This window comes from Lissotriton vulgaris, chromosome 6, assembly GCF_964263255.1.
Source record: "Lissotriton vulgaris chromosome 6, aLisVul1.2, whole genome shotgun sequence".
Lineage (NCBI taxonomy): Eukaryota > Metazoa > Chordata > Amphibia > Caudata > Salamandridae > Lissotriton > Lissotriton vulgaris.
In genome coordinates this window covers 441,824,728-441,834,885 of record NC_141694.1, presented here as the reverse complement: position 1 = coordinate 441,834,885, position 10,158 = coordinate 441,824,728, and positions in this window count along the sequence as shown.

Below are 10,158 nucleotides of genomic sequence, written 5' to 3'. Positions count from 1 at the left end.
TGTGTATTTCTATTCTCCTTGAATTTAAAAATGTGGAACTCTATTACTCCAATGTTTGTATGGCCCAAGTTATCAAATGGTTGAAGGAGATTGGGGCATTATGGTTGATGTGCATTAGATGTGAAATATGCTAATGGGTATATTTTATTGCACTGTCAGTAGCGAGAGATAGTACTTAGTATTTCAAAATCAATTTGAATTACGTTTGGTATAACCTCCTGCCACAAAGAAATGTGTTTTTTATTCACTATGTATTCTTAGAATATGATAAGTACTATTGGAAAGGTTTTATAGATCATAACAAGAAATTTGATTGTCTTGAGATAGTCTGCATCATTTCTTTATTTATTCAACATTTTTACTGATTGGAAGTATGTACTTTTGGGATTTTATCTCCTTGTACAATATTTGAGTTATGGTCACCTTGTGATGTTTAAAGAGGAGATTTTATTGAACTTTAAATTAATGTATTGTCATTTGATGTATGTTTTTAGCTTAATGTACCACGGTCCCAATAAACTGATTTTAACTGAATGACAGTGGACATAGTTGTGTCAGATTCTTTAAACAAGATCTTAGACAGTTGACAAGGAAAAATTAATTAAACGTAGAAGATATGAACAGTGTTGTGTCCATACTACACAATAGTGAATGACACATTGCTTACTGTCTTATTTCCAATATATGGGAGGAATGAGTTTGTTCCAAAGTGATTCCGAGATAGATGGAGAGATCCAGGCAGGTGGAGTGATTTCATAATGTAGCAAAGGGGATATATGAATAAAGGAAATCATATGAGATTCGGGGATAAGAGTGTGGACAGTAAAGTAGATCAATATGTGAGAATTAATAAGGCATAAAACTGGACGAAAGGGTTCAAGTGAGAGACTGTAGGACCCAGTATTGGTCTCAAGATGAACCCCGCGAGGTTTAGCAGACCACTGCAAGCTGGAGTGTCTACGTGCAGGAACCTCAGAGTCTTGCTTCAGTGTGTTAGCATGAAAGTCATTTTTCCCCACTCCCTGCCTCTGCAAAGATATGGTGTTTATATACTCAAAGTGGTACCCTCAGGGGAACTACCTTGTTGTGTCATGTTAGACTGAGGATGACGGAAGGAAGGACCTTCATACATAGTTATTATGCAGGAGATGGTAGTCCTGCTGAGTTTCCAAGAATTCTTATGCATAATAAATGAGGCTAGTTTTCACGGAAAACTCCACATCCTGTAAGCAGTACCGTAAATAGGTAAAACGTCAGTCCCAAGAACCGTATGTAGTATAATGGCAGGGGAAATATAGGTGAAAGGTTTATTTGCTACCTGAACATATATAGGGGTACCTATATGAAACATAACACCCACTTCCCATCCGACTGGATGAAATACAAAATTATTATGTACTTCTAGGCATTGTATGTAAAGAACACATTTTTCCATAAAATAGTGCGTACAAAATGTAAAACATTTAAAAATGCTAAAATTGTCTTTTAAGTGGTAGAAGCCTTACTAACATATGTTCATATATATATTTAGTTCGAACAACTATGAGTGTCTGAAAGCCATGCTGTTCAGTAAAAAGAATAGTTTCATTGTTTAAAACTTCCAAATTTGGTTGTTTTGAAGAAGGACACATTTTTCCCAGCACACAATGAGCTAAATGTTCATGTGTCCTGGCTGGGAGGGATGTATGTCGTTACAACGCATACTTTTACTCCGCATACCATTACAACACGGTATTTACAACGCATACCGCTACAACGCATAGCGCTTTGGGGTGCTGGATAGTGGTAAGTATAATTTACTATTCTAACTCCAGTCCCCGTGGACCCTAGGGAAGGTGTTGGATAGTAAATTAAACTTACCTCTTATCCTAGAGCGCCCCCCAGCGCCATGCGTTGTAACGGTATGCGTTGTAATGCCTGCGTTGTAGTGGTAGTGCGGAGTAAAAAATGCGTTGTAACAGGTGCATACCGGCTGGGAGACTCAACATCACTGTTGCTTGCCATCGCAGACGAAAGTCCCTGCAACACCTCACAGATCAGGTCTATCGAGCACAGATGATCTTCTGTATTGCCCACAGCTGATGCTGGAGAAGCCTGTAGGATATCCAAGGCCTGACTGTTTGTAGAGGAGCCAGTATCCATTCCAACAGGAGCCAAATCATCCCGTGGTGACTCTAAGAATGCAGACATCAACATGGGAGTACTCTGAGGACACAGCAGTAGATGGGCAGTTATCGGGTGCAGTTAAGCATCTATGTCTGGTGGTGCAACCCATGGAAGTGTTAGACAGAAATCTAATACACATTCTTGTCTGCAGAACAGGCATCGAAGGACAGGCAAGACACAGTTGATCCAGACTGATCTAAATGACAGGAACAAAGACTCGCTTAGTTTGCGATGACGAGGTGTGTCCAGATGGAGTACCATGCGATCACGGTATTGGCGCTCCAGGAGCCTTTTTTCCATCTCCTTGGTGACTGGGATGACCATTACGTAGCAGGAAAATTGCAATCAGGATTCCTGGTATTAGGAACAGGATCAGCGGAAGTCCTCCAAAATGCTTCTGAATACGGAGTGTACAAAGTTTGGAATCACTCCAAAGACTGTATGAAAGGTGCCTAACAGTCCAATACCTATGGTCTTAAATAGGTGTACTATACCTATTGTATCAGACATGTTAAAGATACATTGTACCATATCTGTGAAATTGAAAGGGCAGTTTGTTTGTACTAGTGCCAGTATCTCAGCTGAGGACCTTGCGCCCTGGAGATAAAAAGACTCTTGGTCGGAGGTTAAGGGCACGGTTTTCGGTAAGAGCATGGCTTTTATTTGGCTTAGAATACCACACTGTATAAAGGAAACATTCAATGAAGCCCATAACAGCTAATCACTGACTGTATGGGTCGGTGGAAACAATACTTGCATACAAAAAGTAACCCTTGAGTCTACAGTGACAAGATATGTGATGCCCAGAAGCATTCCACAACCACCTTGATCATTCAGCATCAAGGAAGGAGATCCCAAAATGAGCTCTAGAATTTGGGATCACAAATCTGTGAAAATCCTAACATAATCCCGGAAACCCAGCCTTCTAATTCCTAGCATGCCAACAGGATTTAGTCTAGAGTGAGAAAGAGTTTTTTTGTTGTTGTTAGATCTCTACTCACCAGAATTGACAAGTTGTGCCCACTGTGAAGCACAATTTACTGCAACGTTGGATCAGAAACTGACCTATACGGAAGTCTGAAGTGGATGCCCTGATCCCTGGTGCCAGCTACTACAGGGGCACAATGTCAGAAACAAGTCTGCTGCGAAGCCTGGATCTGTTGCTGCGGCTCCCGACATAGACATCCAAGATAGATAGCAAGACCAAGCGTGCTGCAAAGCCTGGAGCAGCTGCTGTGACTTCCGGAATAAGCTACTCGGGCTTGGCTTGTGGACTGCTGCGGACTGCTATGGACTCCCACCATCGTCTGCCTGGAACTCCGAACCTGCACAGGGAAACATTGCCTTGAACAAGATGGTGATCCATCCCCCTGTGGCTGCTTCTCCCTCCGCTAGGGTCTCCAACTTGGTGGGACCTCGCAAAGCCTGGCCCATCCGAAATCTTCATGGATCCTAGAGAAAATCACCACCTCAAACCACAACGGTGAGTCACCCCTGCAGTGCCACTTCCTTCACCTCACTGTCTGTCTCACAATTGGAGGCCTCTGGCTTCAGCGAGGGCTTCCCTCTGGGGTAGCCTTCCGCCCATTGCAAAAATCCACCAGCATCTTCCAGTTGACTCGAAGGTCTCTGGCTCCAGCGAGGGCATTTATACTAGGGTAGCCTTCAGCCTGCCTTCCACCCGCTGCAAATCTGCCAGCAAAATCTGCCACAAAATCTACCAGCATTTCCCGGCTGAACCAGCCACCACTCAGACCGCAAATCTGCCAGCAAAACCTGCTGCAAAATCTGCCAGCATTTCCGAACTGGCCGCCTCTCAGACTGCCACAATTTTCAGATCAGCCGGGCCCATCTCACAGATGCCAGCATTTTCTGGTTAACCTGGTATGCCTCATATTCTGCCTGCATTTTCCGGGTGACCCTGCCAACTGATTAGAATCTGCTGGTGAATAGCTGCTGGGCCGTGCAAGATCGTTGTGACCCCCTACAGTGCAACAGCAGCCCTAAACACCTCTCTCACACTTCCCTGGATGAAGTGATTAAGCATGGGCGGAAAATCTGTTCCGCTCGCGGATTTTGCGGATTTTTGGTATATTCGCAATCCGCGAACGCTCGCGAATTTACCGAAAATCCGCAAATTCGCACGCAGCGGATTGTTTTTTCTTGGTGATACAATTTTGCGCCGTGCGGTGTAAGTTCGCAATTGCGAACATGTAGGTGCGGCGGGCAGCAACAATCTCGCACTCGCGAAATTACAAAAATTGCAATTCTGCACAAGAAACCCGCTAGCAAGCAGCATAGACCTTGTGAAAATGATGATTTTTATCAGAATAACTCCTCAGGTTGACATTTGCCTGCACTTTTTGGGATTAGAGGCCTTTTGACTTTCTTTGGATCACTTTTGGATTAGAAATCAACTTTCACAAGTAAGCTTGTTTGGGGCATTACAGTTGCTGTAATGCTGTTCTGCAGAAAAACGAGTTTTGCAAAAGTGAAAGCATTCAGCAGGTGCAAAAGTTCAAACTCATTATTAGTAACCATTCCCTGTAGTGCTTCCTGACTGGGGCCCCTCCAGAGTTCAGTTGCTAGTTGCAAACTTGCAACAATTGTATGACCCTGCTCTGACCCTCACAGCAGGCTCATAGAATAGCTACAAGTAGGCCACAAAGGTCCTGGAAAAAAAAATTACACTGCAACAGAAAGCAAATTACAGATAAGGAAGCAGGTGCCAGACTGGAATTTTAAAACAGTGACACATTAATAAATCAACCCCAAATTAATTCATGTCAGTTGAAGCAGGGCAGGTGTGCTTGCTTTTTCCCCCCATAATCTACAGTGATGATGAACCAGAGGGTGGCATTGATGTACCAGAGGGTGGCATGGGTGAAACAGAGGGTGCTGGGAACCTGTGATGATGAACCAGACGTAGAAACAACATAATCGCGACCGTTGCGAGCCGACATGTAAGTTCGCACTTGCGAACTGGTACAAAAGCCTCGCAAACTGGCAAAAATCCTTGCGAACACAAAAAAAAATCCGCAAAATTGCGAGAATTCGCGGATTTTGCGGATTGCGAGTTCGCAAATTCGCAAAATTCGCGAACGCCAGATTCGCAAAATTCGCCCATGCTCAGAAGTGATGAGGTGGGGGAAACCTGCAACCAGACTGGAAGTATCTATATACCAGGTAAGACCTCCACTGGGGCTGTTTCCTGTGTTACTGATACACACAGCGCTAATTTCTTTTGCTTAGCTTGAGTCTTCCCTAGCACCGCTACTTACAGTCTAGGCACTACCCTCACAAGGCCCTCATCCTGCCCTCCATTTTCTTACTCCCTCCTCATGGACTCCAGGCTTAGCCCTACAAGATGGGGACCCTGAGACCAGCAAAGATATAGTGATCTCACAGTCACTGATCCTAATAAAAATAAAATGTCACCTTGCCTCTAAACCGTCTCAAAGAACAGACTCTGAGTGGGACTCTAATTCCGAACAACTTAGTTTACTCTGGAGAAAGAACAAAGGTCTAAGCCCTCCATCACTAGCCTGGCTGAGAACATGGAAAAAGAAAGCGAACAATAAAGGGACTTATCCTTTATATACAATCAACCAATTCTGAACAATCCCTGACTGGAGTTCTAATGCCAAACCGCTCATGTTACTTTGGAAAAAGAACAAAGGACTAAGGCGTCCATCACTAACCAGACTGAGATCCTGGAAAGAGAAAAACAACAATAAAGGGTCTAATCCCTTCTCCTAAAACAGGCTGGTAAATTAGGGAACTGAAAGATAACTTTCTCTATGAAGGAAACTAAACTACTTGGGAATCTGAAATTAACAAATATTGGATAATCTCTCATTCGCCAAACCGTTAAGGTCCTAAACCTCCCGCTTGTCAAACCACTAAAATCCTAATCCTCCTCCAGCACCTCCCAGATCTGCCGCTCCTACTCTATCACTCTGGGGAGTCCCCTTTGCAGAGACCCTTAGCGAAAACCCATTAAACTGTGTGCAAGCGACATCAAGACACCCACTGAGGCAAGATGCCTCGCACCCAATCTGTCTCCCTCCACCCCTCTACGAAATATTGGAAAACCCATGGTCCTAACACTTTCTCCATCATCTTCCCACCTAATCTCTCACTCAAAGCAAAATGAAACGTCAAACATAAGTTGATCAGACAACTCCCGGAAACTCTTATTGCTGATATATACCACTGCTCCTCCAAAGGCTATCAGAAAATGGATATCATCTTCTACACCCAGCGTCCTGTGAAATGGAACACCAGACTTTGATCTCTCTTCCACATTTTCAAAACCACTAGCACCCCACTTAGCTGCAAACTGACGATCTCTAACGAGAAACACCCTTCGCGCCGCAGCAACACCACTGCTACCATCTACAGCAATGGTATAATCCTGATTCAAGCCAACACCAACCTAGACTCATTTGTTCCACTTGCTACGGAAAGCCATCACTCACTTATACTTTAAACACTCACACAACCCATCCCCCTTTCCCCAAACATATCATCCCCTCACACAAATTCACAAAACAATCTCCAGAGACACTCCACCAAAGCAAATCTTACTCCCTCCGACACCACCCTCTCTTCCACTCAAATAACTTCCCACTCGCACACCAATCACTTCTCATCCAGATACCCTCATGCAAATTCACAAAACAATCTCCAGACACACTCCACCAGAGCTATACTTACTCCCTCTGACAACACCCTTTCTTCCTCTTACACAACTTCCCACTCACACACCAAAGCATCTCCAAGATATGTCTCTGCTAAAACTCACCACCCCCCTACAGACACCTTCCCTTTCTTAGAAATGTATCCATACAGACAACCAGGGAAACCAACACACAATCAAAGTCTCCCAATTCTCACCACACAACAGTACTCAACAAATGCTACTTCTCCCACCACATGCCCTCGGCTAACCACAGAAGCAACTTAGGGACCAATGAGACCGTAACTCACCCTCTCACCGACTGGCTCACACCATCCCTAACCTGTCCCACACAATACATCTTGAACCTAAACTCTCCTGACTCACTGAACATTTCTCAAAGACTCTCTCTGGTCAAAAAGCCAACTAGAGATTGTAATACAGGGCCTAAGCAAAATATTATTAAACATCACCACACATCTGGAGCCTATCCAACACTTACGCTCCCCTCCTACTGACTCCAACAAAAAAACGCCAAAAAAGCCCTTACTATCCCCAGACACACAACTGGAACTCAATTGCCTTCATTAACCAGCTTTAGAGACCCAAAAGAACAAGCACTGCAATGTCCATGAGAGAGGTGACCCATCTTGCCAACTCCCATGACTCCTCTACAACTAACAACCCCATCTACACAATCCAGGTAATCACGGGTTGTGGGAGAGATCACACCACACCAAGATCGGAGAGACCACCAGCCCTCCTCACGAACATACACATGGCCCCTCCTCATGAGGAACCCAACAACAAGACAACAACCCACTGCACTCTTATAAACTGCAGATCTGTGACCAAACATGCAACAGAACTGGCAGAAACCATCCTAACTCACAACATCGACATCGTGTTTATCACAGAAACTTGGCTGAACAGATCTTCTTTACCAATCTTTGACGTGCTTGTGTCCCCTCGGGTTCTCAATGATCAACAAAGACAGAAAGAACCATCTGGGCAGTTGTATTGCAATCATCCACAAGAGCAACATCTCTAAAACTGAAATCAACTTCTTCTCCTACAACACATTTGAATATGTAGCCTCCACCATTAGATGAAGGACAACAAAACAATACGCTGCCATCTCCTCTAGCACCCGCCAGGCGATATTCCCTCTTTCATTGAATACATTTCTGCCCTGATAACACACTGCTCACTCTTAGTTTCCAACAACATATTATTTGGGGACCTAAACCTATATTGGAATGAAGAAAATAACACTTTGATCCAGCCCATAAATGAACTTCTTCTCAACAATATCCTTATTCAACACTGCACAGAGCAAACACACAATAGAGGCTCAATCCTGGATGCATTATAGCTCAAGAAGATACAGCAACTATTATCCAAATCCTCCCTGTGGACTGGTCAGACCACCGCATCATTCTATTTCACATTAACCAGATTACCCACTGCCTTTCCAGTCCACAGGACGCCCTTCATTGGGAGAGAAAATTAAGACAGTTTCCCCTTGCTGACCTGGAAGAAAGGGTAAGAACAACTGTGCTTACTACACAGTACAACACAACCATGACAACCATACTAGACCAAATAGCCCCCTTGAGACAAAAAAGAGTCAGGAACAACCCATCAAGAGCCTGGTTCAATACAACCTAAACTCTGGAAAAAGACATCTCAGAGCTGCAGAAAGACTCTGGTGGAACAACCCGTCCTCAACCCGTCCTTGACCAACTCAAATCAGAATGCAGAAAATATAAACAACATATCAAGAACAAAAAGTCTACCTTCTTCCATAGTGCACTTGACAATGCCAAAAATCTCCCTAAAGAACTCTTCAATCTCATCAAACAACAAACAGCCAAGCCTCCTGCATCAACTCTGAAGGCTTCCAAAGAACTATGTTACACCTTTGTTAATTCCATTCACAATAAAATCACCAAGATCGAGCGCTCCCTTGATGACCACCTCCTGTCAGCCAACGATAATGCACCTTCCAGCAATGAAGGAAACAACCTCCCTCGGCACCCTCCAAGCAGCTGGAAGACATTCAACCCCATCTCAGAAGAGGACATCACTGAAATGATTATCAGTTCCAAACCGTTCTCACACATAGCTGACCCTATTCCCGCCCAACCGGCTAAAAAGCTCAGCCTCACCCTAGCACCTCTCTGGGCCAAGATCATAAATAGCTCCCTGAGTACTGGAATCATGCCAGGCTGTCTAAAAATTGGCCAAGTCAAGCCATTATTAAAATAACAGGTTCAGACCCCAACAACTTCAGTCCGGTCTCCAATCTCCCTCTCCTATCCAAAATCCTGGAAAGTTGTGTTCTCGCTCAACTTAAGCAACACATTGACAGCACCAAACTTCTAGATACTCACAAATCAGGCTTCAGAAAAGGTTGCAGCACAGAGACAGTGATCCTGAACATCATAGATGATATCTATAAATCACTCAATGCAGACCGTGGCTGCCTACTCATACTCCTTGACCTATCAGCAGCCTTTAATATAGTTGACCACAATCTGCTCATAAATGTACTCCGAGAAGAGAATTGGTACAGATGAGGTGGTCCTACAATGTTTTACCTCTTTCCTTCAGAATCGTTCCCAAAGAATAAAAATTAACAACGTTATGTCTGACCTTCTCCCTATAACCGTGGGAGTCCCGCATGGATCAGTTTTCTCCCCATCACTGTTTAACATCTACACGAAGCCCCTCACCTCCACACTCTAAAAAGCCAACATCCCCTTCCACCTCTATGCAGATGATATTCAGATCTACCTAGAAACATCCTCAATTGGAGACATACAAAAATAAAAATTAAATAGTCTATGAGATGTCCAACTCTGGCTATTCCACAACCACCTAAAACATAACCAAGACAAAACAGAAATCCTTTTCATATCCAACAAGGAGCAGACCCTCCTAGTCACAAAATGGCTAAACACTATTGACACTCTTAATTGCAATCTTACCCTGGCAGACTCTGTAAAATTCCTGGGAATCACTCTGGACCCAAGCCTAAACATGGACAAAGATATCAAGAACTCAGCAAAGAGCGCATTGCTGAACCTAAAATTACTCAACAAAATTAAACCCTTATTCCCTTCCAAAGACCTTAAACTGGCCACACAATCATTGGTTCTGTCCAGATTGGACTATGGGAACGCAAATCTAATGGGCACGGCAAAATCTCACTTAGGTCCCCTTCGAGTAACTCTAAATGCAGCTGCCAGGATGATCCCCGGAGCAAAGATATACAACCACATTTCTCCCTCTCTAAGAGAACTAAA